The following is a 22222-nucleotide window of genomic DNA, read 5'->3' as shown; positions in this document are numbered from 1 at the left end:
AATATAACAATTGCAAATATATATGCACTCAATATCCGAGCAACAAAATATATTAAGCAAATACTAAGAGATCTGAAGAGAGAAATAAACAGCACTGCAATAACAGGAGGGGACTTACAACAATGGACTTGTTTATCCAGACAGAAAATCTGGACAGAAAATTCATAAGGAAACATTGGACTTGAACTATACCTTAGCATAAGTTTATGCAGAACATTCCACCCAATGGCAGTAGAATACACATGCATCTAAAGGACACATGGAACATTCTCTAGGATAGATAGGTGAGGTTACAGAGCAATTCTTAGCAAGTAAGATGACAGAAATCATACCAAATATTTTTTCTGACCCCAATGGTGTGAAACTAGAAATGAATTACAAGAGGAAAACTGGAAAATTCACAAATATGTGGAAACATACTCTTGAACAACCACTGGGCCAAAGAAGAAATGAAAAGTGAAATCAAAAATTATCTTAAAAAAAAAGATTTTATTTATTTGACACGGAGAGAGAGAGAGAGCAAGAGCGCATGCAGGGGAAGAGGCAGAGGGATTGGGAGAAACAGGCTTCCTGATGAGCAGGGAGCCCAATGTGGGCTCGATCCCATGACCCTAGGATCATGACTTGAGCCTAAGGCAGATGCTTAACCAACTGAGCCCCCCGCGTTCCCCAGAAAATATCTTGATACAAAGGAAAATGGAAGCACACACTAAACTTACGGGATGCAACAAAAGCAGTTCAGAGAGAGAAGTTTAAAGCAATAAATGCCTTCATTGAGAAAAAAAAAAAAAAAAAGCATGCTTCCTAAAGCAAAGGAACCCAACCAGTGTCTCTTGCAAAGGAGAGGGTCAATTCTTAGGATAGCTTCCAGCCCTGGAAAATGAGCATCATCAAGGGACCCCAGAATCCAATCACAGCATGTACACTTCTTTTATGAGGTCTCATCACAGCTCTGACCTGATTCCCACAAACTTTAATATGTTTATATTTAATATTTCCCTGTAGATGAAGAAAGCTTTTTTTTTTTTCTCACCCCCTTTGGTAACCAATGGTCTGTAAGCTGCCCCTTTGTGGGAAGGTAAGAGGCAAAGTTTTGTGGGCATGCCAGCCATCAAGGATTTCATCAGTATCCTGCACTGCTGCTGATAAACCAGTCTTGGTATAGATCTATAGGCCGGGGCAATGTGAGATAGAAACCTGGAGGGAAGTGTACCCACAGGAGTTCTTTAATCCCTTGTCTGTATTGCTTCTAAGTCCAGCTTGTTTGATGCTATCTCTTCATTGATTCAGAATAAGACCCACAGGGTGCCAGTTACTGACCCGGAATAAGGCAACACCTTGCACATCGTCACCTATAAGCGTATCCTCAAGTTCTTCAAATTGTTTGTCACTGTGTTTCCCAAGCCAGAGTTCACGTCTAAGTCTCTGGAAGGACTGCAGATCGGCATGTAGGCCAACAGTCCCATCCCTGTCTACACGGCTCTAGGCATTCTGAATGCACTGATTCTCAGCCCTGCCAGTGGTGGATGAGAAAGCGAGTGTGGTGGACATCTACTCAGGGTTTTATGTTATCAAATTGGCAGCAGAAAAGACCTACCATAACCTAGATGTGTCAGCAACCAAAGCTCTACAATGTTGATCACATTACTTTAAATGTGTCCTTCGGTGTGTGTCTGGGTAGTTCCGTCATCTAAGGGTCTGACTCTTGGCTTTGGCTCATGTCATGATCTCGGGGTTGTGAGATTGAGCCCTGCAACAGGCTCCATACTGAGCATGGACTCTGCTGGAGATTCTCTCCCCTTTTCCTCTCCCTCTTCCTCTGCTCCTGCCACTCACATGTTTGCTCTCTCTCTCTCTCTCAAATAAATAGATAAATAAAATTTTAAAATACATCCTCAAGTGTTATTTGCATGAGACTCTGGAGACCATTCTCAACAGGCTCGCAGAACCAGAGACTTGCCTATCTGTAGTGGTGGATAAGAATGATGCAGCCAATGCAAGGTTGGTTCAACATCCGCAAATCAGTCAATGTAATACAACACATCAATAAAAGAAAGAACAAGAACCATATGATACTCTCAATAGATGCTGAAAAAGCATTTGACAAAGTACAGCATCCCTTCCTGATCAAAACTCTTCAAAGTGTAGGGATAGAGGGCGCATACCTCAATATCATCAAAGCCATCTATGAAAAACCCACTGCAAATATCATTCTCAATGGAGAAAAACTGAAAGCTTTTCTGCTAAGGTCAGGAACACGGCAGGGATGTTCATTATCACCACTGCTATTCAACATAGTACTAGAGGTCCTAGCCTCAGCAATCAGACAACAAAAGGAAATTAAAGGCATCCAAATCGGCAAAGAAGTCAAATTATCACTCTTCGCAGATGATATGATACTATATGTGGAAAACCCAAAAGACTCCACTCCAAAACTGCTAGAACTTGTACAGGAATTCAGTAAAGTGTCAGGATATAAAATCAATGCACAGAAATCAGTTGCATTTCTCTACACCAACAACAAGACAGAAGAAAGAGAAATTAAGGAGTCCATCCCATTTACAATTGCACCCAAAACCTTAAGATACCTAGGAATAAACCTAACCAAAGAGGCACAGAATCTATACTCAGAAAACTATAAAGTACTCATGAAAGAAATTGAGGAAGACACAAAGAAATGGAAAAATGTTCCATGCTCCTGGATTGGAAGAATAAATATTGTGAAAATGTCTATGCTACCTAAAGCAATCTACACATTTAATGCAATTCCTATCAAAGTACCATCCATCTTTTTCAAAGAAATGGAACAAATAATTCTAAAATTTATATGGAACCAGAAGAGACTTCGAATAGCCAAAGGGATACTGAAAAAGAAAGCCAAGGTTGGTGGCATCACAATTCCGGACTTCAAGCTCTATTACAAAGCTGTCATCATCAAGACAGCATGGTACTGGCACAAAAACAGACACATAGATCAATGGAACAGAATAGAAAGCCCAGAAATAGACCCTCAACTCTATGGTCAACTAATCTTCGACAAAGCAGGAAAGAATGTCCAATGGAAAAAAGATAGCCTCTTCAATAAATGGTGCTGGGAAAATTGGACAGCCACATGCAGAAAAATGAAATTGGACCATTTCCTTACACCACACACAAAAATAGACTCAAAGTGGATGAAGGACCTCAATGTGAGAAAGGAATCCATCAAAATCCTTGAGGAGAACACAGGCAGAAACCTCTTCGACCTCAGCCGCAGCAACATCTTCCTAGGAACATCGCCAAAGGCAAGGGAAGCAAGGGCAAAAATGAACTATTGGGATTTCATCAAGATCAAAAGCTTTTGCACAGCAAAGGAAACAGTTAACAAAATCAAAAGACAACTGACAGAATGGGAGAAGATATTTGCAAATGACATATCAGATAAAGGACTAGTGTCCAGAATCTATAAAGAACTTATCAAACTCAACACCCAAAGAACAAATAATCCAATCAAGAAATGGGCAGAGGACATGAACAGACATTTCTGCAAAGAAGACATCCAGATGGCCAACAGACACATGAAAAAGTGCTCCATATCACTCGGCATCAGGAAAATACAAATCAAAACCACAATGAGGTATCACCTCACACCAGTCATAATGGCTAAAATCAACAAGTCAGGAAATGACAGATGCTGGCGAGGATGCAGAGAAAGGGGAACCCTCCTACACTGTTGGTGGGAATGCAAGCTGGTGCAACCACTCTGGAAAACAGCATGGAGGTTCCTCAAAATGTTGAAAACAGAACTGCCCTATGACCCAGCAATTGCACTACTGGGTATTTACCCTAAAGATACAAATACAAACGTAGTGATCCGAAGGGGCACGTGCACCCGAATGTTTATAGCAGCAATGTCCACAATAGCCCAACTATGGAAAGAACCTAGATGTCCATCAACAGATGAATGGATCAAGAAGATGTGGTATATATACACAATGGAATACTATGCAGCCATCAAAAGAAATGAAATCTTGCCATTTGCGACAACGTGGATGGAACTAGAGCGTATCATGCTTAGCGAAATAAGTCAAGCAGAGAAAGACAACTATAATATGATCTCCCTGATATGAGGAAGTGGTGATGCAACATGGGGGCTTAAGTGGGTAGAAGAAGAATCAATGAAACAAGATGGGATTCAGAGGGAGACAAACCATAAGTGACTCTTAATCTCACAAAACAAACTGAGGGTTGCTGGGTGGAGGGGGGTTGGGAGAAGGGGGTGGGATAATGGACATTGGGGAGGGTATGTGCTTTGGTGAGTGCTGTGAAGTGTGTAAACCTGGTGATTCACATACCTGTACCCCTGGGGATAAAAATATATGTTTATAAAAAATTAAAAATTAAAAAAAAAAGAATGATGCAGCCAAGGAAATTTTTATCACCATCTGACCTCCTTTCAGAACTTGGTGCTCACAGGCAAAGACAAAAAAATCTTGACATGGGGAAAGAGGTCAGGCAGCACCAGGAATCAGCCCTACTCCCTGGCAGCCCTGGGAATCACAGATGAACTCTTGAAATAACTGTGACTATCCCCTGCCCAGAAGACCCCTATCTTCTACCTGGAAACTGGGGAAGGTATGGGAAGAGGAAGGAGAATGGATTTTAAGGTGCCCGTATCCTCACAATACTCTTGAGAAAAATTTTCAGCCTAGACCAGTCTAGCCCCTGTCCTCTCAACACAGTCCCTTTCCCAAGCAAACTATGGGTTCTGAGCCCCTGAAAAAAATTCTGGTCTCTTAGAGATTCCAGAACTTTACCCAGCCTTTAAGTCTGCCTTGGGCTCTACCCTAAAGTAATAACACAACAAAACTCTTCATAAGGATATTTTTATTCACCCCGTTTCAAGCTGTATGGAAGAAGGTGAACCCGTTTAGTGACATTTCTTCCTCTAATAGGAATGGGGAGGAAGGTGGGAAGGGGAGAGGTCTTTGGGTTCCCATGCTGTATGCATATGTAGGGGATTGGGGGGTTAGGTGGAGAAGGAGGGTGAAGTGGCTAGGATATTGCTTTTCATGGCAATCCTGACTAAAATGAAAGGGACCTAAAACAACAACAAAAAAGAAAAATCACAAGTAAAAAACCTAAATTTATCCCTTAAGGAACTAGAAAAAGTAAGCCCAAGATGAGCAGAAAGAAGGAAATAAGAAAAATCAGAGCAGAAACAAATGAAATAGAGTAAAAACAATAGAAAAGATCAACCAAATTAACAATTTTTTAAAAAGATAAACAAATTAGGGGCGCTTGGGTGGCTCAGTGGGTTGGGCCTCTGCCTTTGGCTCAGGTCATGATCTCAGGATCCTGGGATCAAGCCCCGCATCGGGCTCTCTGCTCAGCAGAGAGCCTGCTTCCCCTCCTCTCTCTTTGCCTGCCTCTCTGCCTACCTGTGATCTCTGTCTGTCAAATAAATAAATAAAATCTTAAAAAAAAATAAACAAATGAACAAACCTTTATCTGGACAAAGAAAAGAAGAAAGGACTCAAATAACTGAAATCAGGAATGAAAGAGGAGACATTAGAACTGACACCACAGTAATACAAATGATCATAAGAGACTACAATGAACAATTACATGCCGACAAATTGGATAATCTAGAAAAAACGGATAAATTCCTAGAAACGTACAACCTATCAAGACTGAATCATGAAGAAATAGAAAATCAGAACAGACCAAAAACAAGTAAGGAGAATGAATCGATAATTTAAAATCTCCCAAGAGAGAAAAGCCCAGCACCAGAGGGCTTTACTGGTGAAGTGTAACAAATATTTATTTTTTTATTTTTATTTTTTTTTTTTTTTTTTTTTTTTAAGATTTTATTTATTTATCAGAGAGAGAGAGGGGGAGAGAGCAAGCCCAGGCAGACAGAATGGCAGGCAGAGGCAGAGGGAGAAGCAGGCTCCCTGCTGAGCAAGGAGCCCGATGTGGGACTCGATCCCAGGACGCTGGGATCATGACCTGAGCCGAAGGCAGCCGCTTAACCAACTGAGCCACCCAGGCGTCCCCAAATATTTATTTTTTTAAAAGATTTTATTTATTTGCCATAGATAGAGAGTGAGAGTACACACAAGGAGGCAGAGAGGCAGGCAGAGGCAGCAAGAGAAGGAGGCTCCCTGCCGAGCAAGGAGCCTGATATGGGATTCGATCCTAGGACCTTGGGATCATGACCTGAACCGAAGGCAACAGCTTAACCAACTGAGCCATCCAGGCATCCCTGTAACAAATATTTAAAGAGGAATTAACATCAATCCCTTTCAAACTCTTCCCAAAATTTGAAGAGGAGGGGATACTCCCAAACTCGTTCTATGAGCAGCATTACTTTGATACCAAAGCCAGATATGGACAACACAAGGAAAGTAAACTACAGGCCAATATTCCTAATGAATATAGATTCAGATATCCTCATCAAAATGCTTGCAAGATGAATTCAATAGCATATTAAAAATGATCGTATAACATGCTCAAGTGAGATTCATTCCAGGGTTGCAAATCGATAAATGTGATATACCATATTAATAGGATAAAAGGTAAAAATCATATGATCACCTCAATACAAGAAGAATAGTATTTGACAAAACTCAACATCCTTTCATGATAAAAACTCTTGGGGGGAGGAGTCAATATGGCGGAGAAGTAGCAGGCTGAAACTACTTCAGCTAGCAGGAGATCAGCTAGATAGCTTATCTAAAGATTGCAACCACCTGCAAATCCATCGGCAGATCGAAGAGAAGAAGAACAGCAATTCTAGAAACAGAAAAACCACCACTTTCTGAAAGGTAGGACTGGCGGAGAAGTGAATCCAAAGCGACGGGAAGATAGACCCCGGGGGGGAGGGGCCGGATCCCGGCCAGCAGTGGAGCAACGGAGCACAAAATCAGGACTTTAAAAAGTCTGTTCCGCTGAGGGATATCGCTCCAGAGGCTAAACCGGGTTGAAGCCCACGCGGGGTCAGCATGGCCTCAGGTCCCACAGGGTCACAGGAGGATCGGGGGTGTCTGAGTGTCTCAGAGCTTGCAGGTATTAGAACGGGAAAGCTGGCTACAGAGACAGAGCTGAGGAGTGAGCTCTCAGCTCGGCGTTACCTTGAACTGGTCACAGGCTCGGGGAGCTCAGAGTGCAGCTGGAGGCCGGCAGACGGGAGTAAATGGGCGCTGTTCTCTGAGAGCGCACTGAGGAGTGGGGCCCGAGCTCTCGGCTCCTCCGGGCCAGAGACCAGGAGGCCGCCATTTGTATTCCCGTCCTCCGGAACTCTACGGAAAGCGCTCAGGGAACAAAAGCTCCCGAAAGCGAACCCAAGCGGATCACTCAGCCCAACCCCTGGTAAGAGCAGTGCAATTAAGCCTGGGGCAAAGACACTTGAGAATCACTACAACAGGCCCCTCCCCCAGAAGATCAACAAGAAATCCAGCCAAGACCAAGTTAACCTACCAAGGAGTGCAGTTTCAATACCAAGAAGAGCAGCAGAATTCCAGAGGAGGAGAAAGCAAAGCATGGAATTCATGGCTTTCTCCCTATGATTTTTTAGTCTTGCAATTAATTTAATTTTTTTTCATTTTTTTTCTCTTCTTCTGCTAAATTTTTTTTAACTTTTACCCTTTTCTTTTTTAACGTTTTTAAACTAGTTTATCTAATATATATATACATTGTTTTCTTTTTTAAATTTTTTTCTTTGTTTTTTTTTTCTTTTTACTTTCTGAACCTCTTTTTATCCCCTTTCTCCCCCCTCACGATTTGGGATCTCTTCTGATTTGGTTAAAGTATATTTTCCTAGGGTTGTTGCCACCCTTTTAGTATTTTACTTGCTCCTTCATATACTCTTATCTGGACAAAATGACAAGGTGGAAAAATTCACCACAAAAAAAAGAACAAGAGGCAGTACCGAAGGCTAGGGACCGGATCAATACAGACATCGGTAATATGTCAGATCTAGAGTTCAGAATGACAATTCTCAAGGTTCTAGCCGGGCTCAAAAAAGGCATGGAAGATATTAGAGAAACCCTCTCAGGAGATATAAAAGCCCTTTCTGGAGAAATAAAAGAACTAAAATCTAACCAAGTTGAAATAAAAAAAGCTATTAATGAGGTGCAATCAAAAATGGAGGCTCTCACTGCTAGGATAAATGAGGCAGAAGAAAGAATTAGCGATATAGAAGACTAAATGACAGAGAATAAAGAAGCTGAGCAAAAGAGGGACAAACAGCTACTGGACCACGAGGGGAGAATTTGAGAGATAAGTGACACCATAAGATGAAACAACATTAGAATAATTGGGATTCCAGAAGAAGAAGAAAGAGAGAGGGGAGCAGAAGGTATACTGGAGAGAATTATTGGGGAGAATTTCCCCAATATGGCAAAGGGAACAAGCATCAAAATTCAGGAGGTGCAGAGAATGCCCCTCAAAATCAATAAGAATAGGCCCACACCCCATCACCTAATAGTAAAATTTACAAGTCTTAGTGACAAAGAGAAAATCCTGAAAGCAGCCCAGGAAAACAAGTCTGTAACATACAATGGTGAAAATATTAGATTGGCAGCAGACTTCTCCACAGAGATCTGGCAGGCCAGAAAGAGCTGGCATGATACATTCAGAGCACTAAACGAGAAAAGCATGCAGCCAAGAATACTATATCCAGCTAGGCTATCATTGAAAATAGAAGGAGAGGGCACCTGGGTGGCTCAGTGGGTTAAACTGCTGCCTTCGGTTCAGGTCATGATCTCAGAGTCCTGGGATCGAGTCCCGCATCGGGCTCTCTGCTCAGCGGGGAGCCTGCTTCCCTCTCTCTCTCTCTGCCTGCCTCTCTGTCTATTTGTGATCTCTCTCTGTCAAATAAATAAATAAAATCTTTAAAAAAAGAAAGAAAAAAAATAGCAGGAGAGATTAAAAGCTTCCAGGACAAACAAAAACTGAAAGAATTTGCAAACACCAAACCAGCTCTACAGGAAATATTGAAAGGGGTCCTCTAAGCAAAGAGACAGCCTACAAGTGGTAGATCAGAAAGGAACAGAGACAATATACAGAAACAGTCACCTTACAGGCAATACAATGGCACTAAATTCATATCTCTCAATACTTACCCTGAATGTTAATGGGCTAAATGTCCCAATCAAAAGACACAGGGTATCGGAATGGATTAAAAAAAACAAAACCCATCTATATGTTGCCTACAAGAAACTCATTTTAAGCTCGAAGACACCTTCAGATTTAAAGTGAGGGGGTGGAAAAGAATTTACCATGCTAATGGACATCAGAAGAAAGCAGGAGTGGCAATCCTTATATCAGATCAATTAGATTTTAAGCCAAAGACTATAATAAGAGATGAAGAAGGACACTATATCATACTCAAAGGGTCTGTCCAACAAGAAGATCTAACAATTTTAAATGTCTATGCCCCCAACGTGGGAGCAGCCAACTTTATAAACCAATTAATAACAAAATTAAAGAAACACATCAACAATAATACAATAATAGTAGGGGACTTTAACACTCCCCTCCCTGAAATGGACAGATCATCCAAGCAAAAGATAAACAAGGAAATAAAGGCCTCAAATGACACACTGGACCAGATGGACATCACAGATATATTCAGAACATTTCATCCCACAGCAACAGAATACACATTCTTCTCTAGTGCACATGGAACATTCTCCAGAATAGATCACATCTTTGGTCCTACATCAGGACTCAACCGGTATCAAAAGATTGGGATCATTCCCTGCATATTTTCAGACCACAATGCTCTGAAGCTAGAACTCAACCACAAGAGGAAGTTTGGAAAGAACCCAAATACATGGAGACTAAACAGCATCCTTCTAAAGAATGAATGCGTCATCCAGAAAATTAAAGAAGACTTGAAAAAAATCATGGAAACAAATGATAATGAAAACACAACAGTTCAAAATCTGTGGGACACAACAAAGGCAGTCCTAAGAGGAAAATATATCGTGGTAGCCTTTCTCAAGAAACAAGAAAGGTCTCAGGTACACAACCTAACCCTACACCTAAAGGAGCTGGAGAAAGGACAAGAAAGAAACCCTAAGCCCAGCAGGAGAAGAGAAATCATAAAGATCAGAGCAGAAATCAATGAAATAGAAACAAACAAAAAAAATAGAACAAATCAACGAAACTAGGAGCTGGTTCTTTGAAAGAATTAATAAAACTGATAAACCCCTGGCCAGACTTATCAAAAAGAAAAGAGAAAGGACCCAAATAAATAAAATCAAGAATGAAAGAGGAGAGGGACGCCTGGGTGGCTCAGTTGGTTAAGCAGCTGCCTTCGGCTCAGGTCATGACCCCAGCTTCCTGGGATCAAGTCCCACATCGGGCTCCTTGCTCCGCAGGGAGCCTGCTTCTCCCTCTGACTCTGCCTGCCTCTCTGTCTGCCTGTGCTCGCTCTCGCTCGCTGTCTCTCTGACAAATAAGTAAATAAAATCTTTAAAAAAAAAAAAAAAAAGAATGAAAGAGGAGAGATCACAATGAACGCCAAAGAAATACAGACAATTATAAGAACATACTATGAGCAACTCTATGCCAACAAATTTGACAATCTGGAAGAAATGGATTTATTCCTAGAAACATATAAACTACCACAACTGAACCAGGAAGAAATAGAAAGCCTGAACAGACCCATAACCAGTAAGGAGATTGAAACAGTCATTAAAAATCTCCAAACAAACAAAAGGGCCAGATGGCTTCCCCGGGGGAATTCTACCAAACATTTAAAGACGAACTAATTCCTATTCTCCTGAAACTGTTCCAAAAAATCGAAATGGAAGGAAAACTTCCAAACTCATTTTATGAGGCCAGCATCACCTTGATCCCAAAACCAGCCAAGGATCCCATCAAAAAAGAGAGCTATAGACCAATATCCTTGGTGAACACAGATACGAAAATTCTCACCAAAATACTAGCCAATAGGATCCAACAGTACATTAAAAGGATTATTCACCATGACCCAGTGGGATTTATTCCAGGGCTGCAAGGTTGGTTCAACATCCGCAAATCAATCAATGTGATACAACACATCAATAAAAGAAAGAACAAGAACCATATGATACTCTCAATAGATGCTGAGAAAGCATTTGACAAAGTACAGCATCCCTTCCTGATCAAAACTCTTCAAAGTGTAGGGATAGAGGGCACATACCTCAATATTATCAAAGCTATTTATGAAAAACCCACTGCAAATATCATTCTCAATGGAGAAAAACTGAAAGCTTTTCCGCTAAGGTCAGGAACACAGCAGGGGTGTCCATAATCACCACTGCTATTCAACATAGTACTAGAAGTCCTAGCCTCAGCAATCAGACAACAAAAGGAAATTAAAGGCATCCAAATCGCCAAAGAAGAAGTCAAACTATCACTCTTCGCAGATGATATGATAGTATATGTGGAAAACCCAAAAGACTCCACTCCAAAACTGCTAGAACTTGTACAGGAATTCAGTAAAGTGTCAGGATATAAAACCAATGCACAGAAATCAGCTGCATTTCTCTACACCACCAACAAGACAGAAGAAAGAGAAATTAAGGAGTCCATCCCATTTACAATTGCACCCAAAACCATAAGATACCTAAGAATAAGCCTAACCAAAGAGGCACAGAATCTATACTCAGAAAACTATAAAGTACTCATGAAAGAAATTGAGGAAGACACAAAGAAATGGAAAAATGTTCCATGCTCCTGGATTGGAAGAATAAATATTGTGAAAATGTCTATGCTACCTAAAGCAATCTACACATTTAATGCAATTCCTATCAAAGTACCATCCATCTTTTTCAAAGAAATGGAACAAATAATGCTAAAATTTATATGGAACCAGAAAAGACCTCGAATAGCCAAAGGGATATTGAAAAAGAAAGCCAACGTTGGTGGCATCACAATTCCGGACTTCAAGCTCTATTACAAAGCTGTCATCATCAAGACAGCATGGTACTGGCACAAAAACAGACACATAGATCAATGGAACAGAATAGAGAGCCCAGAAATAGACCCTCAAATCTATGGTCAACTAATCTTCGACAAAGCAGGAAAGAATGTCCAATGGAAAAAAGACAGCCTCTTCAATAAATGGTGCTGGGAAAATTGGACAGCCACATGCAGAAAAATGAAATTGGACCGTTTCCTTACACCACACACGAAAATAGACTCAAAATGGATGAAGGACCTCAATGTGAGAAAGGAATCCATCAAAATCCTTGAGGAGAACACAGGCAGCAACCTCTTCGACCTCAGCTGCAGCAACATCTTCCTGGGAACATTGCCAAAGGCAAGGGAAGCAAGGGCAAAAAATGAACTATTGGGATTTTATCAAGATCAAAAGCTTTTGCACAGCAAAGGAAACAGTTAACAAAACCAAAAGACAACTGACAGAATGGGAGAAGATATTTGCAAACGACATATCAGATAAAGGACTAGTGTCCAAAATCTATAAAGAACTTATCAAACTCAACACCCAAAGAACAAATAATCCAATCAAGAAATGGGCAGAGGACATGAACAGACATTTCTGCAAAGAAGACATCCAGATGGCCAACAGACACATGAAAAAGTGCTCCATATCACTCGGCATCAGGAAAATACAAATCAAAACCACAATGAGGTATCACCTCACACCAGTCATAATGGCTAAAATCAACAAGTCAGGAAATGACAGATGCTGGCGAGGATGCAGAGAAAGGGGAACCCTCCTACACTGTTGGTGGGAATGCAAGCTGGTGCAACCACTCTGGAAAACAGCATGGAGGTTCCTCAAAATGTTGAAAACAGAACTGCCCTATGACCCAGCAATTGCACTACTGGGTATTTACCCTAAAGATACAAACGTAGTGATCCGAAGGGGCACGTGCATCCGAATGTTTATAGCAGCAATGTCCACAATAGCCCAACTATGGAAAGAACCTAGATGTCCATCAACAGATGAATGGATCAAGAAGATGTGGTATATATGCACAATGGAATACTATGCAGCCATCAAAAGAAATGAAATCTTGCCATTTGCGACAACGTGGATGGAATTAGAGCGTATCATGCTTAGCGAAATAAGTCAAGCGGAGAAAGACAACTATCATATGATCTCCCTGATATGAGGAAGTGCTGATGCAACATGGGGGCTTAAGGGGGTAGGAGAAGAACAAATGAAACAAGATGGGATTCAGAGGGAGACAAACCATAAGTGACTCTTAATCTCACAAAACAAACTGAGGGTTGCTGGGGGGAGGGGGTTTGGGAGAAGGGTGGTGAGGTTATGGACATTGGGGAAGGTATGTGCTTTGGTGAGTGCTGTGAAGTGTGTAAACCTGGTGATTCACATACCTGTACCCCTGGGGATAAAAATATATGTTTATAAAAAATTAAAAATTAAAAAAAAACTCTTAACAAAATTGGGTATAAACGAAACACACCTCAATATAATAGAGGTCCTATATGACAAATCCACACTAGAGTCAACAATGAAAGGTTGATTTCTCACTAAGATCAGGAACAAATGAAAGGTGCCCACTCTCAATACTCCTGTTCAACATAGTACTGGAAGTCCTAGCCGGGGCAATCAGGCAAGAAAAAGAAATAAAAGGGATCCATTTCAGGGAGAAAGAAGTAAAATCATCTTTGCAGATGTTATGATCTTCTATATGGAAAATCCTAAACACTTCACAAAAAAACCCCATTAGAACTAATAAATGAGGGGCGCCTGGGTGGCTCAGTGGTTAAGCCGCTGCCTTCGGCTCAGGTCATGATCTCAGGGTCCTGGGATCGAGTCCCGCATCGGGCTCTCTGCTCAGCAGGGAGCCTGCTTCCTCCTCTCTCTCTCTGCCTGCCTCTCTGCCTACTTGTGATTTCTCTCTGTCAAATAAATAAATAAAATCTTTAAAAAAAAAAAAGAACTAATAAATGAATTTTGTAAGGTTGCAGGATACAAAACCAACTTATAAAAAGCGGCTGCATTTCTTTTTTTTTTTAAGATTTTATTTATTTATTTGACAGACAGAGGTCACAAGTAGGCAGAGAGGCAGGCAGAGAGAGAGGGGAAAGCAGGCTCCCTGCCGAGCAGAGAGCCCGACGCGGGGCTCGATCCCAGAACCCTGTGACCATGACCTGAGCCGAAGGCAGAGGCTTTAACCCACTGAGCCACCCAGGCACTCCAAACCAGCTGCATTTCAAAAAGTAGCAGCAAACTATCTGGAAAAAAAAAAAAATCCCATTTAAAATGGCATCAAAAGGAATGTCTGGGTGGCTTAGTTGGTTAAGCATCTGCCTTTGGCTCTGGTCATGATCCCATGGTCCTGGGGCTGAGGTCTTCATTGGGCTCCCTGCTCAGTGGGGAGTCTGCTTCTCCCTCTACCTGCCTCTCCCCCTGCTTGTGTGCGCTCTCTCTCTCTGACAAATAAGTAAATTCCTTTAAAAAATAAACAAAAATAAAACTGCATCAAAAATAATAAATTACTTGGGAATAAATTTTAAGCAAGGAGATGAAACATCTATTTGCTGCAAATTACAAGATACTGATTAAAAAAATGGTAGAGGACACAAACAAGTGAAATATAGTCGTGTACATGGATTGGAAGAACTAATGTTATTAATTTGTCCATACTATTCATCTGCAGATGCAGTACAATCCCTATCAAAATCTCAGTGGCCATTTTTTACAGAAATAGAAAAAACAATCCTAAAATGTATACAGAACCGCAAAAGAGCCTGAACAGCCAAAGAAATCCTGGGAAAGAACAAAGCTGGAAGAACAAAACATACTTCTTGATGTGAAGATTTATAATAAAGCTACAGAATTCAAAACAGTATGGTACTGGGATAAAAGCACACATAAACCAGTGCAAGAGCCCTGAGAGCCCAGAAATAAGCCCACACATACACAGGCAACTAATACATGAGAAGGGAGCCAGGGGTATTTACTAGGGAAGGGATAGCCTCTTCAATAAATGGTACTGGGAAAACGGGGTATTTACATGCAAAAGAATGAAAATGGACCCCAGTCTTACACCACTCACAAGTTTTCCGGAAGTGGGTTAAAGATTTTTTTTTAAAATGTTTTATTTATTTGCCAGAGAGAGAGAGAGAGAGAGCACAAGCCGGGGGAGTAGTAGGTGGAAAGAGAAGCAGGCTCCCTGCTGAGCAAGGAGCCCAAAGTGGGACTTGATCCCAGGACCTTGGATCATGACCTGAGCCGAAGGTAGATGCTTAACTGACTGAGCCACCCAAGAATCTCCAGAAACGGATTAAAGGCTTAAATGGAAGGCCCCAAACTATAAAATGTACCAGAAGAAAACACAGGGGAAATTCTCCTTGATGTCAGTCTTCGCGATGATTTTTAGGATATGACAACAAAGGTTAGGTAACAAAAGCAAAAATCAACAAGTGGGACTACATCAAACTAAAACTACTTTTGCCTCTGAACCGCAAAAGCAACAATCAGCAAAGTGCAAAGGCAACCTATAGCATGGGAGAAAATATTTACAGATAATTTATCTGTTAGGGGTTAATACCCCCCAATACATGAGGACCTCCCACAGTCCAATACAAAAAAAAAAAAAAAAAAAAAAAACTGATGAAAGGATTTGAATAGACATTTTTCCCAAAGAAGACATACCGATGATCAACAGATACATGAAAAGATGCTCAACATCAGTCATCATCAAGGGAATGTAAACCAAAACCACAACAAAAATATCACCTTGTACCTGTTAGAATGGCTATTTCCAAAAAGGCAGGAGACAACCAATGTTGGGATGGTGTGGAGAAAAGGGAGCCCTGGTGTACTGTTGGTGGGAATGTAAACTGGTGCAGCCACTATGGAAAACGCTATATATGGAGGTTGCTCAAAAAAAAGAATGCCACATGACCCAGGAATCCTGCTTCTGGGTATATATTTGATGGAAATGTAATCAATAGTGAAGAGACATTTGTACCCTCATGTTCATTGAAGCATTATCCACAATAGCCAAGACATGGAAACAACATAAGTGCCCACTGATAGAAGAATGACTAAATCAACTGTGATATGTACACACACACACACACACGGATATTATTCAGCTACAAAAAAAGAAGGAAATCCTGCATTTTGTGACAATGTCGATGGGCCCCGAGGGCCAAGTGAAGTAAGTCAGACAGAGAAACAAAAATATTTGTATCCTTACTTTCATGTGGGATCTCAAAAGTCTGAACTCACAGAAACAGTAAGATCGTGGTTGCCAAGAGCGGGGGGGTTGGGAGCGTGCAGGGAAAAAGAGGGAGATGTTGGTCAAAGAGCATACACTGGGGCGCCTGGGTGGCTCAGTGAGTTGAGCCGCTGCCTTCGGCTCAGGTCATGATCCCAGGGTCCTGGGATCGAGCCCCGCATCGGGCTCTCTGCTCAGCGGGGAGCCTGCTTCCTCCCCTCTCTCTGCCTGCCTCTCTCCCTGCTTGTCATCTCTCTCTGTCAAATAGATAAATAAAAAATCTTTAAAAAAAAAAAAAGAGCATACACTTCCAGCTATAAGTTCTGGGAACCTAGTGTACAGCCTGATGACTATAATTGACTATACTATATTACTGTAAGTTGTTAAGAGAGTAGATATTAAATGTTATCACCACAAACACAAGAAAAAAATTATGAGAGAAAATGGGGGGTGTTTACTAACTTTATTGTGGCAACCATTTCACAATACATGTGTACATCAAATCATTACACTGTACACCCCACGCCAGCATCGCTTACGTTAATAATATGTCAATAAAGCTGGGAAAAAAGAAAACCCATATAATTCACAATACTAAAAGAATAAAAATAGGGAAATCATTTTATCATCTCAAAAGACAGGAAATGCGTTTGATAAAGTTAAAAAGCCATTAATGGTTCAACAAAACTGAGCAAAGGAGAAATAAGAATTTTCTTAATCTGATTTAAAAAAAACCCACCACACACAAAACTCTAAAAAACCCCTTCAGCAAACATGTTACCTAACTGTGTAATGTGGGATGCTTTCCCTTTGAGATCGAAATGAGACAAGAATTGCTTCCTATTATATTGTATTAGAGGATTATATTGTATTAGACGTACAATGAGGGAGCAAAAAGAAATTAAAAGATGTAAGGATTGGAGAGGAACAAAATCAGCTTGCAGAAAACAGTTTAGCAGTTTCTTGTAAAGTTGAACTGAGGCATACTCTATGATCCAGTATTTTCTTTTAAGATTTTATTTATTTATTTGAGAGAGAGAGAGAGAGAGAGTAAAAGAACACAAGCAGAGGGAGTGGCAGAGGGAGAAGGAGTGGGAGAAGCAGGCTCCCCACTGAGGAGGGAGCCTGATAGGATGCGGGGCTCCATCCCAGAACCCGAGGATCATGACCTGAGCTGAAGGCAGAGAGTTAACCTACTTAGCCACCCAGGCGCCTCTATGATTTAGCATTTTCACTTCTAAGTATATACCTAGGGGAGTCCTTGCACAAGGACACAAGACATGTACAAGAATGTTCATAGCAGCATCATTCATAATACCCCCAAGTTGGGCAGGAGGTCCCAGATGCCCACCAAGAATAGAAAGGATAGATTGTTAAAACATTCACGTGATTGATCACTATAGGCCAATGAACATGAATGAACCATAGCTACAAATATAGACATGAATAAAAACAAAAATAAGGATATCAAGCAAGGGATGCCTGGGTGGCTCAGCTGGTTGAGCGGCTGCCTTTGGCTTGGGTCATGATCCCAGAGTTCTGTGATCGAGTCCCACATCGGGCTCCTTGTTCAGCAGGGAGTCTGCTTCTCTCTCTGTCTCTGCCTACCACTCTGCCTGCTTGTGCATGTGTGCTCTCTCTCTCCCTCTCTCTCTCTGACAAATAAATAAATAAATAAAATCTTTAAAAAATATATCAAGAAAAATACATGCCACAGAAGAATGTCTGTAGTGTGATTACATTTACATACAACTCATGAAGTTGGAAAAACTAAGTAATATATTGCTTAGGGATGCACACATACGTGGGGGAAAAATAGGAGAAAAATTATTACAAAAGCCAAGATAAAAGTTACCTCTAGGGAAGATGAAGAGGGCTATTTTTAGAAAGTTTCTAAGACAGGAGGTAGTTGTTATGAGGGCATTTTAAAAAAAGATTTTATTTATTTATTTGACACAGAAAGAGTGAGATCACAAATAGGCAGAGGCAGACAGAGAGAGAAGGGGAAGCGGGCTCTCTGCTAGGCAGAGAGCCCAATGCGGGGCTTGAGCCCAGACCCTGGGATCATGACCTGAGCCGAAGGCAGAGGCTTAACCCACTGAGCCACCTAGGTGCCCCCTATGAGGACATTTTTATTCTTTAAGCTGTACATATATATTTTTACATGATTTATATGGGATATATTTCACTATAAATTTTTTTTTCAAAAGCAATTCCCTTTAGGTCTAATTACCAGTTTATAGAGAATATACAGGATAGTGGAACATACTAAGTGATACCATGAGTAAACCATCAGCAGAGTCTAGACTTTGGGAAAATCTAGAGAACCAATCCTCGGGTTTCTTCAAAACAATACATCTTGTTTCTTCTCTCTCTCTCTCAAATAAATAAATAAACCTTCAAAATGTCAAGGGGAAAAAAAAAAAGAGAAGAAAAAGGAACCTATAACTCACAAAAGACTAAGGGGACATAATCACCAGCTGCCATGTGTGGACCTTATTTGGATACTCATTGAACACAAAGTTACAAATTAAATAATATGGCTACTGCAGTTAATGTGAGCATTAACTGGCTATCTGATGATAATAAGGATTTATTCTTGATTTTATTGGGATGTGGTCATGGTACAGCGGTTGTGGTTAAAAAGGCAGTCCTTGTCTTTTAGGGGTCAGTAATGAAATATTTACAGGTGAAATGATATTAGTCTATGATTTGACTCAAAACAATCCTGGGTGGGAGGGGTAGTATGAAGAAAAGATTGGCCATGAGGTGAAAATTATTGAAACTTATGCAGGTATGTGAGGTCTCACTCAATGTTAACATGTTTGAAATTCTGTATACTAAAAATAAGATAGGGCGCCTGGGTGGCTCAGTGGGTTGGGCCTCTGCCTCCAGGTTAGGTCATGATCTCAGAGTCGTGGGATCGAGTCCCACACCGGGCTCTCTGCTCCACGGGGAGCCTGCTTCCGCCCCCCTGCCTGTCTCTCTGCCTACTTGTGATCTCTCTCTCTCTCTGTCAGATAAAGAGATAAAGAAATAAAATCTTTCTTTTCTTTTTTTTTTTTTTAAAGATTTTATTTATTTATTTGACAGACAGAGATCACAAGCAGGCAGAGAGGCAGGCAGAGAGAGAGAGAGAGAGGAGGGAGCAGGCTCCCCGCTGAGCAGAGAGCCCGATGCGGGACTCGATCCCAGGACCCTGAGATCATGACCTGAGCCGAAGGCAGCGGCTTAACCCACTGAGCCACCCAGGCGCCCTGAAATAAAATCTTTCTAAAAATAAATAAATAAAAATAAAAATAAAATAAAACCAGAGGGGTGAAAAAAAGAGAAAAAGAAAAAGAAATTTGCTCAATAAAGATCTATTTCGAAAGGGACATTTTTAAAAAAGATTTTATTTATTTGACAGAGAGAAATCACAAGTAGGCAGAGAGGCAGGCAGAAAGAGAGGGGAAGCAGGCTCCCCACAAAGCAAGAGAGCCCGATGCAGGGCTTGATCCCAGGGCCCTGAGATCAAGACCTGAGCCGAAGGCAGAGGCCCTACCCACTGAGCCACCTAGGCACCCTTGAAAGAGACATTTTGAGGTTCGTTACCTTCTCACCTTGCGCAGAACAGCCACATTTTTCTTCCACAGGACAATCTAGATCTGGGCTTCTCAATCTTTTTTTTTTTTTAAAGTCGACTCCACACCCAGCATGGAGCCCAATGCAGGGCTTGAACTTGGGACCCTGACATCAAGACCTGAGCTGAGATCAAAAGTCAGATGCCTAACCAACTGAGCCACCCAGGCATCCCTGTGCTTCTCAATCTTTAATATGGAGACAAATCAAAAAGATCTTGCTAAAGATGCAGATTTGAATTCAGAAGATCTGGTGAGGCCTGATAATCTGCATTTCCAACAACCTCGCAGTTGATGCCAATGCAGGACTCCATTCAAGAACACAGTCTTTGGGGCGCCTGGTGGCTTCAGTGGGTTTAACCTCTGCCTTCGGCTCAGGTCATGATCTCAGGGTCCTAGGATCGAGCCCCACATCGGGCTCTCTGCTGGGCAGGGAGCCCGTTTCCTCCTCTCTCTCTCTCTCTCTGCCTGCCTCTCTGCCTACTTGTGATCTCTCTCTGCCAAATAAATAAATAAAATGTTTTAAAAAAATAAAAAGAACACAGTCTTTTACCTCTTCATAAGCTCTGTTCCACTGGTCTTCGACTACTGACTCATTCTTCATCATTCCTTCCTGGCCCCATTCCCTTCCTGGCTCAGGTTAGATTCCTGGTTCTCCTTGACACTCACTCCCCGGTACCCCCTTCCACACCCTTGCCCTCTCCTCGTCTGTGCAGTTTGCCCAGCGAAACTTCAGTGTGTCAGTGCACCGCCATTAAGTGCTTGAACCCAAGCGCTTAAATGACCCCAGAGAAAAACGCCTCAATACATGTTCTTTTTTTTTTTTTCTTTAAAGATTTTATTTATTTATTTGACAGAATGAGAAAGAGGGAGAGCATGAGAGGGGAGAGGGTCAGGGGGAGAAGCAGATACCCTGCTGAGCAGGGATCCTGATGTGGGGCTCGATCCTGGGACTCCAGGATCATGACCTGAGCTGAAGGCAGTCCCTTAACTGACTGAGCCACCCAGGCGCCCTTCAATCCGTGTTCTTAATAGGCACTCTGCTTTATCCAACTTCCCTGCTCCTTTCTTTACAATGCTAATTCCTCTGTCTCCAAGAGGACTCTGTCCTCTTTTCCTCTTTCATCTCCTTTTCTCTCTGCTAATGACCTGGCCTTCTACTTCACTGGGAAAATAAAAGTTGACAGATAGCAAGTGCTTCGTCTTCCCAACATCACATCTACAAGCTTACCTGTATCTGCTGCATCTCGTCTCATTATCCCCCTCCTATAAAAAATAAAAATCTGGGGGGGCGCCTGGGTGGCTCAGTGGGTTAAAGCCTCTGCCTTCGGCTCAGGTCATGATCCCAGGGTCCTGAGATCGAGCCCCGCATCAGGCTCTCTGCCCAGCAGGGAGCCTGCTTCCCCCTCTCTCTCTCTGCCTGCCTCTCTGCCTCCTTGTGATCTGTCAAATAAATAAATAAAATCTTTAAAAAAAAATCTGTCATCACCTATTCATTCATACACACTTTGGATCCCTTTGCCTCACTCTCTTCCAGCTGGACTACTCTGATAGTTTACATAATCTAGAGGCTTTTTTTTTTTTTTAAGCAAATGTAAAATCAAGAGAGTTCCTTGACTCTGACCCATAGCTAAATACCGCCTGATTCCTATTGTCCTTTTCATAGTTTACCTTCACTCACTCCTTACTCCCTCCAATTTTGCCTCCATCCTCGCCACTCCACCAAAATTGCTCGTTGAAGTCTTCAGCTACCTCCTCCATGTTCCTAAGTCAAACAGAAGCTTTTCTGTCCTTTAATTGAATCAGTGCCTCAGCAACCTTTGGCCCAGCTGATAGCATGTGTGACTTTCTTCAGCCTTTCCTACTCCTGTTGCCGCTGCAAACATCCTGATCCAAACCTACTTTTTCCACTTCAGGATATAGTATCACCAACCTGGGAGGCTTCTTTAATCTGTACCTTTTCTTCAACCCCTATTAGATCATCAGGAAGACTTGCTTTTTATCCCCCCTACCTCCTTAAGCGTCTTTTCAATCTGTCCACTCCGGTTCCATTCCCACTGCAATTACATGAAACTAAATTGTCTCCTATTTCCCAAACGAGACACCTACTTCCTTGCCTCAGGGCCTTTGTACATGCTGTTGCCTTGCATGGAACACTTAAACACATTCTGAGTTCCATATGGCCAAATTTCATTCTAGGGTAACAACCTTAAAAGTATTCCTAGACTCCAAGCTATTCCCAGATAATCCTGTGAGAAAAGGAGAAGACATTTCCATACCACATTCTAGATACACTCCTGATCTGTGGCCAAAACAGATGCTCAGACTCCTACTTGTTCTAATCAGAACACAAAGTTTGATATACAACCAAGTTTAAGTTCATTTCCAACCATAGCAAAA

At 41.6% G+C, this 22222-nt stretch overlaps 1 pseudogene; it reads left to right on the top strand.

The window, feature by feature from the left end:
- The first annotated feature begins 873 nt into the window (after positions 1-873).
- LOC131820013 (5'-AMP-activated protein kinase subunit gamma-1-like) lies at positions 874-20602 on the top strand (annotated as a pseudogene).
- Positions 20603-22222: the final 1620 nt, after the last annotated feature.

The sequence above is a fragment of the Mustela lutreola genome, chromosome 17 (genome assembly GCF_030435805.1).
Source record: "Mustela lutreola isolate mMusLut2 chromosome 17, mMusLut2.pri, whole genome shotgun sequence".
In the NCBI taxonomy this organism is placed as follows: Eukaryota; Metazoa; Chordata; class Mammalia; order Carnivora; family Mustelidae; genus Mustela; species Mustela lutreola.
Note: the sequence above shows the minus strand (reverse complement) of the source record. Positions and strands in the feature narration are given on the sequence as shown.